The sequence below is a fragment of the Budorcas taxicolor genome, chromosome 24 (assembly GCF_023091745.1).
Source record: "Budorcas taxicolor isolate Tak-1 chromosome 24, Takin1.1, whole genome shotgun sequence".
NCBI lineage: Eukaryota > Metazoa > Chordata > Mammalia > Artiodactyla > Bovidae > Budorcas > Budorcas taxicolor.
In genome coordinates, this window is record NC_068933.1 from 16,262,850 (window position 1) to 16,278,496 (window position 15,647).

Consider the following 15,647-nt stretch of genomic DNA (forward strand, 5'->3'; position numbering starts at 1 on the left):
GTTTTTAGGAGCTTTTGTGGTATTTCTCAGGTCTGACTGAACGTGGGTCCTCTGGACCAAGAGGACAACTCTTCTGAGGGATGGTCTATGTATGGGTTTCATGTGCGTGTGAACTTTCATGCTTATGCAGAGGTTTCTAAAAGCGCTGGTTTGTTGACAACCTGGATCTTGCAGTCACTGTTGTCATTTTCTCAGTGATGGAGGAAAATATGGCTTCACTTGACCCCTGTTATCCAGACCTTGATGCATCCTCTTTCTATGAGATATTTCCTAACACAGCTTATGGATTGAAAGCTGAACAAACATTATTAAGTGGCTCCTAAATGGTTTTTAGGTAAAGTGGATCATAAAAATTCAATTCCACTCTTCCTCACCTGACCCTAAAATACTTGGTTTTAGTTTATTTTTGTCAATAGTTTCTTATTCTATACAATATTTAAGCAAAGGACTGTAAAAAGAAATGTAGAATTAGTTGTGGAGATAAAGACCATTGCTGTAGTATCTTAGTGGGTTGGGAATTTGGGTGTTAAGGCCTATAGGTAGAATTTTGTTGTTATTTAGTCACTAAGTCGTGTCTGACTCTTTGTAACCCCATGCATTGTAGCCCACCAGGCTCCTCTGTTCATGGGATTTCCTAGGCAAGAATATTGGAGTGGCTTGCCATTTCCTCTTAGAATTTTGTTAGATGGTATCAAATATATCACAAATATGAACCTATCCCTAGAAATGCCAGTTTTATATAGAAAAGTGGCTAATTTTTGTTGAGATTCAGTTCCGTCTCTAATTTTGGTGCATTTCAACAATGAATCTTTTGTTATATGTGCTTACATAAACTTGTCATCTGAATAGCATTCCAATACTAAGGCTGTGGAAATATGCTTAAAACATAGAGACGTATTTTTAGAGAAAGTGTTCATTCTCCCTGTCTGTTTAAATCATTCTTTTGAAAGCATTTTGTAGATTTTCTGAGTATGAAGGATGTTAGCTAGAAACCTAAATTATATTCCAGTGTCTTTGGCGTGTACCTGCCTTTTATACACCATCATCACTGCAAAAAGAGGTGATTCTTGTTGCCTCATTTGTAATTCTGTCATATAAATTTTAAGGTTTCACAAATCGGCCATGACGGCTAATATTCTATTAACCTGGCTACGCATCTCTTTGGTTAGTTTACATGCTTAATTAACCACATTTCATTTTCTTTCTGGCTTTCATAGTAGCTTCTCTTCATTTGAAATCAAGATTTATGAAAGAGAATGTTTCCTGAGGACTCTCCAATTCTCCTATCTTTAAAGAAATTTCTTCTCAAAGGACCCCAATTAGTCAACGTTGAAGCCAAGAGAAGGAAAAGCAGCCCCTGATGTAGAAGGTGAATGCTGACAGGGACTCAAAAGCAAAACTTTTGAAGTATGCTTCTGTCACTGACCATGTGGCCTGTGTGACTGTACTTCATCTTTCCTGGCCTCATTTCACTTGCCAGTTAAAAAGGGCATAATATTTATATCCACAGTGTCTTGTAAGTCATTCATTTTTCAATTTTCCTAATGAATACTTTGTTCATATTGAAGTGAGCCTGTACTATGAACAAATGAGGCCACAATGGAAAAACTCCCTTCCTTCGTGAGAGCCCCAGGGACAGCTCCATTTCTTATTCAGCGTTACACCTTCGCAGATGGATGAGCCCTGCACTGCTGCCTAAAGGTCAGTGTGCAAAGTATTTGCTGACTCAGCTGAAAGGATAAAGCCTGAAGTTTCAATTTACCTGTGTTAAACACCTCCTCTGTGTGTGTGTGCTCAATCATGTCTGACTCTTTGCTGTCCCATGGACTGTAGCCCGGCAGGCTCTTCTGCCCATGGAATTTTCCAGGCAAGAATACTAGCGTGGGGTGCCATTTCCTACTCCAGGGAATCTTCCCAACCCAGGGGTCAAAACTGTGTCTTTAGCATCTCTTGCATTGGCAGGTGGATTGTTTACCACTAGTGCTGCTGGGAAGTCCCCTCTAGTACCTACTAGAATAAAATCTGGGAACACTTGGGGAAGAATAAAATCTTGTTTTTACTGAGAGCCAAAAGTATTATGTTCCAGGACACTATTGTTCTGTAGCCATACCAGAGAAATAAGATATTGGGTGTAACTCACTTGGCTTTCAAATGTTCTTAGAACCACATGTGAACAGCCTTTGGCCAGGCCACATCTCTGGGGCTGCACTCCGCTGAACAGACCGTGCCAAGTGAATGCATGCCAGAACAGCACTTGGCTGAGTGGTCCTCACCAGCAGAGGAGTGACCTGGTTACCAGAAGGGCTCTGCTGTGGCTCCCAGTTAGTGAGGACTGATGGGGCTGGAGGCACTGGCCTAGTCACTGCTAGCCAGTTTTCAACATTTTCCTCACAATGTGCCATGCCAGCTAAACCTGTGAGGGTATGTAACATAGCCTCAAGCGTACCCGTGTTTCCTAATTTGGTTTTAGAGGGGAAACACAGTGCAGTGGTATTTCTCATTAGGCGATAGTGTAACACTTAGCAATTTGATTGAGAAAATGGGATTATTTTATAGTCCAGTGGGCTCCAAATTCTCCTCAGATCTTTATTGCTTGGTCCTTATTAATTCAATAAGCAACCTGTATCATTAATATAGAAGACAAATAGGTTTCATAAGTGAAGTTCAAAAAAACTGAAGTGATAATAATATAACTGAGAACAGAGTTTCATTTATTTTTTATCAGCGGCAGATTGTGTTTTTGGTAACTTCCATGCAAAAAAACCAATATGACCTTCTCCTGAAGGTGGTAATTGAGATGACAAAATTGTGGCGTCTCCATTGACTGTGCTACCATGGAAACACGTATGTGTTTGTGTGTGTGTGTGTGTGTTTAGTCACTAAGTCACGTCTGACTCTTTGTGACTCCGTGGGCTGTAGCCCACCAGGCTTCTCTGTCCATGGGATTTCCCAGGCAAGCATACTGGAGTGGTTTGCCATTTCCTCCTCCAGGGAATCTTCCTGACGCACAGATCAAATTGAGGGCCACGGTAGTTTAATTATACCAAGGGTTACTATTGGAGTAAGCAAGCACAGACATGAAGGCTCTTCTGCAGTACTTCTCACCACACCCTTTGCCCCCAAACACTGCTTCCGCTTTGGGGGAAAAAAATCACTTTTCTACAATAGCAGTTAATTAAATAACATCTGTCCCATTAAACAACTGTACATTGAATAATAACTACATTAACAGAAAAAAGCCTCTGAAGAATAACTCTTTGGCATCCTTTTCTTTGCCAAGGACTCTGGGAGTCATGCCAGGAAAATACAATAAAATTTCCTAGCCTAAAAGTTGTGTCCTTCCTTCCCCACTCTGTGTCTCCATCGCCTATGCCATTAAAAAAAAAAACCAAACACTTTATTATCTTACTAGAAATTTGAGGGCCTTTCTTTAGTTTCTTTGAAACTTGCCTTGTGTTTTCAGTGTTGTGGTTCTGTTTCAGTGGGATGATATTATAACCTGTTCATAAGACCATCATCTCTCTTTGTAGCGGATTTCCCGCATTTTCAGTGATCTGTATTTTCCAGATACGGATGCAAACGCTTCATCGCTGTACTTCATGGGGCTCTTATACCAGCCTTGCTACACTTCGCATGGTCTCTTCCTTTCTCTGAATCTCAAAGCATAAGGAGGCAGGGCCATTTCTAAAATCAGTTCCTGGCAGGAAAGAAAGGGCCTCCATGCATCAGGAAACCATTTCAAAGGTTAACAGTATATCCAAGGGCATTAATTAAACTTCTTTCTTAAATGAAGGCTCAGTGCTGTCAAAAGGTGGAGTGCATGAGGAGACAAGTCCAAAGCTATAGCTTCCTTCAGAAAAAAGAAATGAAGCTTTTCACAGACAAAGCCTATTAAGCACGTTCACCTCCTGATTGTTAGATGTAACAAATAAGAGGGGGAGAAACTGCGGAAAGGCCCTTAACTCAGGGAACAAAGGGTGCCTTCTATATTCTCTGTCACACTATGGTCTTGTCTCTAATTCAAAAAGCCCTGAAGATGGTGATAATTAAGCAAATGATTATACCAAACCAGAGATGAATTTTTAGGTGCATTTGATATCAATTTTCTTCAGGGAGAGTATCTGTTTATTCCTTTTAGCATTGATCCCCACATAGGAGATTAAAAATGACATAACCTTTGTTAAACAGTTTAAAAGAATTAGAGAATTTTCTTTCTGAGGCTTTGACTGATGAGATCCTTTGCCAACTTATGAATGGAAAAAAATGGGGGAAAAATTACAGAATAACTATCACAGTCACTTTAACTAGGGCATTTTCATATTTACATCTGCTATCAGCATTTGACAAAATGATGTCAAGGGCAAGGAAATAAACAGCCTGACTTTTGTTGTCACATGGGTACTAAGCCATATCAAGATGAAGTGCAGGCATTAGAAAATCGTAAGGGAACTCTGGGCACACAGACAGCCAGAGAGGCTTATCCAGTCACCAGGCAGTACAGTATCTCATATTTCTTAGATGTAAGTGAGTGGCATGTCAGAGATTAGGTAGAAAGTACATGATGCAGAACGAAAAATCCATTTAAAATATGTCAGAAAATTTCAAAAGATTGTTTCATTTAAAATTTTCATTTTTATATTAAAATGATTCAACCTACTTTAAAGAAGAGACATACCATGCTCAGACGCTCAGTCGTGTCCGACTCTTTTGCAGCCCCGTGGATCCTTCTCCAGGGGATCTTCCTGACCCAGGAATGGAACCATCTCTCTGGCATTGGCAGGATTCTTTACCACTGAGCCACCTGGGAGGCCCAGTAGAAACATGATAGCTGATAATGTTCCATGAGAAGATTGACATGAGAGAACAGCCAATCCTAAGTCTCAGCCTCAGACTGTTACTTTCAGTGTCAGGAGACCACTTTTCAGGCACCCGTTCCCAGGGTCTGTCCATTTCCGTTTTCCCCTCTGGACTCATCTGATCTCTGTCTCAGTGGCTCACACCCCCTTACAGAAACAAAAAGTTGGGGGTGCAAAATAGAGGAAAAGAATGGAGTGGGCTATTTTCAAGGTTGAGGGTGTCAGGGGTGGCCAAACCTGGATGATAGCTAAGCTGATGAAGGCCAGGAGGAAGCATGGGAGGGTCTGAACCTTGGCCAGGCACAGGTGATAGCGTTGTCGAGAATTCAAAGCTCCAGAGGCCGGGCTACCGCGTGAGGGGCACACAAGTCTGGAGAAGATGGAAAGTAGCTCCTGAGACTCAGAGACTTGCTTGGTTCCATCCTGAGTGTTTTCTGACTGAGACAGGATTGGCTTAGAGCATATTCCTGCAATAGTGGGAAGTGTCTGATCCAAAATGAATCAGGGAAATCCCAGCCCAAGGAGAAAGAGAGATGGAGGACCATACAGAATGCTGGTGTTCATACTCCAGAGGAGAGACTAGAACTGTGGAATATATTGTAGAAACACGAAAGTCAGATGAAGTATCCCAGAATCCAGAATTGGAATACATGAAAATAAAAATCCCACAAAGGAGATCAGGAGAAGGAAGAGACAAACAAATAACGCTATGAGTGAAAAGAGGTCCCTCCTCTAAGGAGAAATTTAAAAGATAATAGCAACACTATCAACAACTATATTCTTATGATTCTGAAATCTGAGTTGAAATGGCCAAATTCCTGAGAACATATAATGTGTAGAAGAGATCTAAAGAGAATTAAAAGCTTGAATAATTCTGTAAGTATTAAAATAATTAAATAAGTTCAAAAAAACAGATAAGTAATAAAAATCCTCAATTAAAACTGCAGAATCGGGTGGTTATATAGGTGATTTCTACCAAATGTTCAAAATGTAGAGTATCCTTAATTTAATTTTTAATTTAACAAACTCTTCTTAATTGTCAGAAAAGGAAGGAATATCCAACTCATTTTATATCAAAAACCAAAAAAGCCATGTAAAAGGAAAATGTGCAGATCAATTTTACTTTATAATATAGGTGTAAAAATCCTAAAAATAATTTATATTCAAAAACTAGAAAATCAAATCCAATGTATCTTAAAAAAGAAAATGTACCCAGACGAGATTGGGTTTATTTACAGCCGGCAAAGAGGATTTATATTAAAAAATATAATTCCCATTAATAAACATTTAGATGGTAAATAAAATTAACATTGAGCTTTAACATGTTAGAGGCTCAGACAAATCTTTCCATAGAAAAACCTATTTAAATTTGTTCAACTCGGATTTTTTTCAGATTTTCCTTGAACACTTAATTATCGTTCTCCTTGTTCATTCATGAAGTCGTGTGTGACTCTTTGCGACGCTATGAACTGCAGCGTGCCATGCTTCCCTATCCTTCACTATCTCCCTGTGTTTGCTTAAACTCATGTCCATTTTGAGTCAGTGATGCCCTCCAATCATCTCATTCTCTGTCGTCCCCTTTTCCTCTTGCCCTCAATCTTTCTCAGCATTAATTAGGGTCTTTTCCAATGAGTCAGCTCTTTGCATCAGGTGGCCAAAGTATTGGAACTTCAGCATCAGTCCTTTCAATGAATATTCAGGACATGAAGAATTACTTAAGCATTTGTTACTGAATATTTAAGCTGTAAATATATAAAAAATGTTTGAGTCTCTCCAGATAGATTCTATATATGTAATTTTTCTTTTAGAACATCATGGTGTGATGCATTAGAAGGGACTCCGGGGCAAGAGGCAAGAGGAAGGAAATTGTAGCCCTTTCATTACTAAATGAGCTAAGGACTCTTTGACTTGTTTGTATCACATCTTTCTAAAATACAGAATTATAATCTTTATCATTTATTTCACCTCCCTAGACTTTTGAGCTCTTTAGATTAGAAAAATATATTTTTAAACACTGAACAATTTGTGCACATTTTGTATGTGTGGTACTTTAATAAAACTCACCAACTAAAATTTCTTCTATCACTTTTGATAGATTGTGTGGTACCCATTGTCTAATAAAAAAAGTTTCGAGAATTGAAGCCTCTAACTTCCATTATCAAGAGCCCACGAGGAACCACAGGGCCCTCCCTTCTGAGCATGTGGCTTTTTGGTGTGGTCATTCTGTCAGGCTTGTTCCGACATGGGCATGTTCACTTGAGAATTATTCAGACACTGCATTTTTTTGCATGGAGTACATGATATTTATGCAGATGTCATAATGAAAAATAGAAAACCACTAAACTTTTCACTACAAAGCATTATAAAATTTTGTGTGAAACATACAGTCTCCTCCAATCTCTGATTCTCAACTAGAACCTAAGCTCCAACTTCTCCCTGAGTGATACTGTTATCTTAGAAAATCAAAATGCCTTATGGCCGGAAGGGTACCTGAAAAATAGTGGACACTGGTTGATGACTTTTAAAGGACTGAATGGATGATAACTAGAATTTTACTTTCCATACTGACTCCCCACACCCACTCTGGAAGGCAGGACTTTTTTCTTCCTTTTTAAAATTGATAGTGTGCCTAGTTCTCAAAACAGATCTACATGTAATGGATGGATTAATAATTATTGCAGTTGTTAAAGTGAATGACTGAGGCTGTTCAATCTAATACAATAGACATTTATTGAAGACATACCACATTTTCATATGATATGTGTTTGCTTTTAAGGAAGGTTGTTGAGTATGCATAGTACAAAGAATAAAAATAATGAGGACTAAGGCAAAGGGGAAGTCTGTATAAAAAAATAAAAATAATAGCCTCTGCATTGGTCCCCAAGGACCTCACCTCTTTGTCTCCATGCTTTTGTGCAGTTCCATCCCTTCGAATATAAGCTGGACCTGGTGGCTTCCTTTTAATTGAATAGAATGTATCAGAAGTGATCACTTCTGAGATTAGGTTCCAAAAAGACAGTGATTTACATCTTCTCTGTTGCTTTCTCAGTCTGCCATGAATGTGAGCTGACTTGTGATCAAGGCACCTCAATAACTGAGTGAGTCCTCTGACCAACAAGGACAAACTAAGGACTTCAGTCCAACATCCTGTGAAGAGTCACATCCTATCAGCAACCAGATAAGTGATTCCAAGAAAGCAGATGCTCCTTTCCATAAGCCCTTAGTTGAGAAGACAGCCCTGGCCAAAATTTGATCACAGACATGTATGAGACCTTGGAACAGAGACACTCAGCAGAGCTGCACCCATAGAAACTATCAGGTAATAAATGTTTATTGCTTTTTAAGCCCTAATGTTTTAGATAATTTATTATGCAGCAATAAGAAACTAATACATTCAGAAATAAAATTAACACATCAATACATATATTGTATTGTGTAAGTTAATGGAGATCCAAAGCAGAGAGGGACACCATTATTTACAAGAAATAATATCCAGACAATAAATACGACTCAATTGTTTATAAGAATCATTGCTTTCCTACGTGTTGCAGTCAGAAGAAATATTTCCCATTAGTCCTTTTTAGGTGATCCCTGGTGATAGCTCTAATATCATCACTACAATGAATAAATAGTGATCCATAGGTTTACTCTCAGTAGATAACATCTCTAAGGGTATGTGAATGGCAGAGTGCTGAAGCTTTGTGAGTATTTTTCTAAGAGGCAACAAAACTAGTGTAAAATACATATTATTTTGATGGTCAAGGTTGATCTTAGAAACTTTAGAATATGCAGATATATGTATGAATTCTAGCTCTTTTCTTAGTAAGAATTGGAGAGTGTAAGCTTTAAGGTTGTAATCAAAGCAAGAACCAAAAGTAAAGATATTTTGTCTTGCAATTTTAATGGTTTTTTAATAATTTATTTTATTGAAGTATAGTTGATTGACAGTGTTGTGTTAGTTTCTGATGTACAGCACAGTGATTCAGCTTCATCTATATATTTTTTCTTTTTTTTCTTTATGGTTTATTACAGGATATTGAGTATAGTTCCCTGTGCTCTACAGTAGGACCTTGTTGTTTATCTGTCCAATGTATAACAATTTGTATCTGCTAACTCCAAACTCCCAATCCCTCCTGCCCTCACCTGCCTGCCACCAGCAACCACAAGTCTTGATGTCTGTGACTCTGTTCCTGTTTCATAGATAAGTTCTTTTGTGTCATATTTCAGATTCCACATATAAGTGACATCATATGGTATTTATCTTTCTCTTTCTGACTTACTTCGCTTAGTATGATCATCACTGGATCCATCCATGTTGTGATGCAATTTTAAAAGATCCAAAATTTTTAAAAAAAATCAATAGGGTAGAGGGTAGAATCAAGGTCCTTTTAATAAAATTAAGTACAATGACAGAATGTGGTCCACTGGAGAAGCAAATGGCAAACCACTTCAGTATTCTTGCCTTGAGAACCCCATGAATAGTATGAAAAGGCAAAATGATAGGATACCAAAACAGGAACTCCCCAGGTTAGTAGGTGCCCAATATGCTACTGGAGATCAGTGGAGAAATAACTCCAGAAAGAATGAAGGGATGGAGCCAAAGCAAAAACAATACCCAGCTGTGGATGTGACTGGTGATAGAAGCAAGATCCAATGCTGTAAAGAGCAATATTGCATAGGAACCTGGAATGTCAGGTCCATGAATCAAGGCAAATTGGAAGTGGTCAAACAAGAGATGGCAAGAGTGAACGTCGACATTCTAGGAATCAGCGAACTAAAATGAACTGGAATGGGTGAATTTAACTCAGATGACCATTATATCTACTACTGTGGGCAGGAATCCCTCAGAAGAAATGTTGTAACCATCATGGTCAACAAAAGGGTCTGAAATGCAGTACTTGGATGCAATCTCAAAAACGACAGAATGATCTCCGTTCGTTTCCAAGGCAAACCATTCAATATCACGGTAATCGAAGTCTATGCCCCAACCAGTAACGCTGAAGAAGCTGAAGTTGAATGGTTTTATGAAGACCTACAAGACCTTTTAGAACTAACACCCAAAAAAGATGTCCTTTTCATGATAGGGGACTGGAATGCAAAAGTAGGAAGTCAAAAAACACCTGGAGTAACAGGCAAATTTGGCCTTGGAATGCGGAATGAAGCAGGGCAAAGGCTAATAGAGTTTTGCCAAGAAAATGCACTGGTCATAGCAAACACCCTCTTCCAACAACACAAGAGAAGACTCTACACATGGACATTACCAGATGGTCAACACTGAAATCAGACTGATTCTATTCTTTGCAGCCAAAGATGGAGAAGCTCTATACAGTCAACAAAAACAAGACCAGGAGCTGACTGTGGCTCAGATCATGAACTCCTTATTGCCAAATTCAGACTCAAATTAAAGAAAGTAGGGAAAACCACTAGACCATTCAGGTATGACCTAAATCAAATCCCTTATGATTATACAGTGGAAGTAAGAAATAGATTTAAGGGCCTAGATCTGATAGATAGAGTGCCTGATGAACTATGGAATGAGGTTTGTGACATTGTACAGGAGACAGGGATCAAGACCATCCCCATGGAAAAGAAATGCAAAAAAGCAAAATGGCTGTCTGGGAAGGCCTTACAAATAGCTGTGAAAAGAAGAGAGGTGAAAAACTAAGGAGAAAAGGAAAGATTTAAGCATCTGAATATAGAGTTCCAGAGAATAGCAAGAAGAGATAAGAAAGCCTTCTTCAGCGATCAATGCAAAGAAATAGAGGAAAAGAACAGAATGGGAAAGACTAGCGATCTCTTCAAGAAAATTAGAGATACCAAGGGAACATTGCATGCAAAGATGGGCTCAATAAAGGACAGAAATGGTATGGACCTAACAGAAGCAGAAGAAATTAAGAAGAGGTTGCAAGAATACACGGAAGAACTGTATAAAAAAGATCTTCATGACCCAGGTAATCACGATGGTGTGATCACTCATCTAGAGCCAGACATCCTGGAATGTGAAGTCAAGTGGGCCTTAGAAAGCATCACTATGAACAAAGCTAGTGGAGGTGATGGAATTTCAGTTGAGCTGTTTCAAATTTTAAAAGATGATGCTGTGAAAGTGCTACACTCAATATGCCAGCAAATTTGGAAAACTCAGCAGTGGCCACAGGACTGGAAAAGGTCAGTTTTCATTCCAATCCCAAAGAAAGGCAATGCCAAAGAATGCTCAAACTACCGCACAATTGCACTCATCTCACATGCTAGTAAAGTAATGCTCAAAATTCTCCAAGCCAGGCTTCAGCAATACATGAACCGTGAACTCCCTGATGTTCACGCTGGTTTTAGAAAAGGCAGAGGAACCAGAGATCAAATTGCCTACATCTGCTGGATCATGGAAAAAGCAGAAGAGTTTCAGAAAAACATCTATTTCTGCTTTATTGACTATGCCAAAGCCTTTGACTGTGTGGATCACAATAAACTGTGGAAAATTCTGAAAGAGATTGGCATACCAGAGCACCTGACCTGCCTCTTGAGAAATCTGTATGCAGGTCAGGAAGCAACAATTAGAACAGGACGTGGAAAAACAGACTGGTTCCAAATAGGAAAAGGAGTGCGTCAAGGCTCTATATTGTCACCCTGCTTATTTAACTTCTTTGCAGAGTACATCATGAGAAACGCTGGACTGGAAGAAACACAAGCTGGACTCAAGATTGCCGGGAGAAATATCAATAACCTCAGATATGCAGATGACATCACCCTTATGGCAGAAAGTGAAGAGGAGCTAAAAAGCCTCTTGATGAAAGTGAAAGAGGAGAGTGAACAAGTTGGTTTAAAGCTCAACATTCAGAAAATGAAGATCATGGCATCCGGTCCCATCACTTCATGGGAAATAGATGAGGAAACAGTGGAAACAGTGTCAGACTTTATTTTGGTGGGTTCCCAAATCACTGCAGATGGTGACTGCAGCCATGAAATTAAAAGACCCTTACTCCTTGGAAGAAAAGTTATGACCAACCTAGATAGCATATTCGAAAGCAGAGACATTACTTTGCTGACTGAGGTCCGTCTAGTCAAGGCTATGGTTTTTCCTGTGGTCATGTATGGATGTGAGAGTTGGATTGTGAAGAAGGCTGAGTGTCGAAGAATTGATGCTTTTGAATTGTGGTGTTGGAGAAGACTCTTGAGAGTTCCTTGGACTGCAAGGAGATCCAACCAGTCCATTCTGAAGGAGATCAGCCCTGGGATTTCTTTGGAAAGAATGATGCTAAAGCTGAAACTTCAGTACTTTGGCCGCCTCATGTGAAGAGTTGCCTCATTGGAAAAGACTATGATGCTGGGAGGGATTGGGAGCAGGAGGAGAAGGGGACAACAGAGGATGAGATGGTTGGATGGCATCACTGACTCGATGGACATGAGCCTGAGTGAACTCCAGGAGTTGGTGATGGACAGGGAGTCCTGGCGTGCTGTGATTCATGGGGTCACAAAGAGTCGGACACGACTGAGCGACTGAACTGAACTGTCAATGGTTAAAACTTTTGTAGTAAACTGTAGGCAAGCTACATTAGAAAGAAGTTGTTGAAAGTGAGGGTAAGACAAGTCATCTCCTCCTCCAGGAGCTGTTCAGGCAGGCCAAAGTCAACGACTAGTTACAAGGCATAAGCTTGTCTGTGAAACAGCCCATGGATGGCAACCAGAGCCTTCTCGTCTTCATAGTCTCAGTTGTACTAATTTCCTCTCTGTGCACCTGCTCACTTTATCCTGAACTAGGAAATAACTCTACAATGTGTAGAAATGAAGAGCATCTGTTTTCCTTTGCTCACTGGTAGCATGTATTCTCTCAGACGGACAATTTATGCCGTTTCAAACAAACAGGATCCTGTATTCCACGTGTTATTTATGACTAGGTCATGATTTTTTCGATTAAGAAGTTTTATTTACTTGATTCTTTTTCCTTTTACTCCTCTTTAATTTTCTTCAAATATTATTTCTGTCATATTTATATCCTTGATATAATTGTTCTCCTGGAGACCTTTAAAAACACACTTTCCACTTATGCAGGCTTCTAACAGAGCAAAAATCTCATTTTCTGCTCTGTCTTTTCCCAGATTTGATCAAAAGGAACATGAAATTGTGGGGATGTATGCAGGGAGATTTGTCAGTGTTTTCTTATTTACTTCGACTGTGAGGTATAAATTGAATTTGGGGCCCTCTCTTCAAGAATACACTATTTACTATCAAATAAGTTGATGTTAGTGGATCAGATATGGGTAAGGTTTTCTATGATAACCTTGTGAGGTGGGTTAGAGTGCTTTGGGGTTCTGGAATAATGGCTTGCTTTCTTTAATGTGTAAACTTGGCTTTTGTTTCTATCTCCTTTGAACGCCCTTGATCTGCTGGAGAGTCAGTATATTTTTTATGTAAAACTGAATGATCTGAGGACAGCTGAATCACTTATTACTGCCATTTTAACAGACACAGAAGATGATCACATATTGACTTAGTGATTGTGATCATTATTGATTGTGAAGATAGACTACAAGCAGCAGTTAATACCGTTAGGCCTGCTTCTTGGTTGAACTCACATGGCTTTACTCATTGGTGATTGTGGCTTGCCCAAGTTTGAGGTGTGATTAAAACTTGGAAACTGAGAAGATAATGAAAACCATTTTAAAATAAGAATGTGGCATATGTTAATGTAAATCAGCCATCCAAATTTCTTAATGAATTCATTCAGTACTTAGATAATTATTCAGATATGGAAATGGTGGAGCCATCTGATAATACCTCAAATGCATTGAAGAGCATCCATATATGTGGAATAGATTATTATCCAAAATAATTAAAATTCAGCTGCAATTATAGAATGAACATATTACCTCCTATATCTCAGCAATGTTACATTTCTTTTTTAAAGTGGGACTTATTTATTTTGTGATTACTCTGTGATAATCAATTATTTGCTGTGGGGCTCCTCATCATTGCTATGAATTAACAAAATGGCTCTGTTGTCCTTAGTAATCAGCTGAGTAGAAAGTGAGGAAAAGACAACACATTCTGAGGGCTGCTCAGCACTACCTTTATCTGTCTTTAATATTTGTTAGCTAAATATGGAATTTTAATTCCCTCCCTAATTATCAAGGACTCTTTTGCTTAATGGGCATACCCCTCAGGCACCTTGATTACTTGTACTCTATCTTTTCACCTTACTCTTTTGAGATGTGTTATTTGTAAACTGGCACAATAGTCTGCAAGTATTTCTATGGAAAAACAGAAAGAAAACACTTCACCAATATTAAAGAGCATCTGAGAGTTTTGAGCCTTCTCCTGGGCATCTTCTGGGCTTTCCTGATGCGCAGAGGGTAAAGAGTCTGCCTGCAATGCGGGACACTCAGGTTCGATCCCTGGGCCAGGCAGATCCCCTGGAGAGGGAAATGGGCATCTTCAGTGATGTTGTCTCATTTGATCCTCTGGGAAGCACCTCGGAAATAGCTGTAAGGGAATGTGCTTTTTAAGGAGGAAATAGACTCCTCGGAGCATCCTATGTGTAGGTGGGTAAACTGAGATTCAAACTTAGGTCTGGTTGTAAAGCCCACAGTTGTGACAAAGCAGCGCGTTCCTTCATTTATCCTGCGTTGGCTTAGATTTGGCCATCTCATCAGCATTTCTCTTCCGTTTTACTACTCGGCAAGTGACACTAGAATTTTTCCGACCTTTACCTTGTCACGGAAGATCAGAGATGTTCAAGTTTATGTGCTTTTATTTTCCCTAGAATTTGTGAATATTAAGTAAGCTAATTCTGTGGCAAACAAAATTCTTATGTTAATATCAATGGGCATTTTCAACCCAAGTACAAACATTGGAAATTTGAGCTAAAATTAACCCTGTCGTGCTTCCCTGGTGGCTTGGATGGTAAAAATATGCCTGCAGTGTGGAAGACCTGGATTCAGTCCCTGAGTTGGGAAGATCCCCTGGAGGAGGGCATGGCTACCCACTCCAGTATTCTTGCCTGGAGAATCCCATGGATAGAGGAGCCTGGCAGGCTATAATCCATGGGGTTGCAAAGAGTCAGACACTACTGAACGACTAAGCACAGCATGTGTCTACAATCCAAAATATACTGCCAAGCTAGGTAAAGACTTGTCATTTTGGTCAATTTCTACATTGCCAATGTAATATTAATAATACCAACAGTAATGGCAATAATGAACTCTATGCTTTACTGATTGTGAAATATAGTCTAGGCTTTCACCCACACAGAAACATTGCTAAGTAGGTTATGATTATCCAAGTTTTTCAAATGAGAAGCAATATGGTATGTCGTGGTCAAGAGATTCACCCAAAGTCTTACAGTTAGTAAGCAGCTGTGTTAAACTAATATTTTAAAACTTGCCCACCCCTGTTAACATTATATATTTCCCTATTAGTTATATGTAACCTTTTCTCCAAAAAAACCTGCCCTTGGTATTGCATTTATTGCATTTGAGTTTTGTTTCACCAAGAGTCATCATGGTGACTGCTGAAATGATTTTGAAATCAGTAGTAATTACTTATACAAAGAGGATTTTGAAAATTCACAATTCTTCACCAAACATCTCATTGAGAAATTAAAGATCTCACTCCTGCTTTTCACATGAGAGGAGAACAGAGCCTTATGCATTATAATCTGCCTTTCTCTGTTGGTTCCTGCTGCATACCTTGAGAGAGTTACCTGTGGATGCCAACACAAGTATTGTTCAGAAAATGCTTTACAGGTAGGGCTGTGTCTTCCACAAATCCCACTGATTAGCAGATTGTGGTGCTACGCAC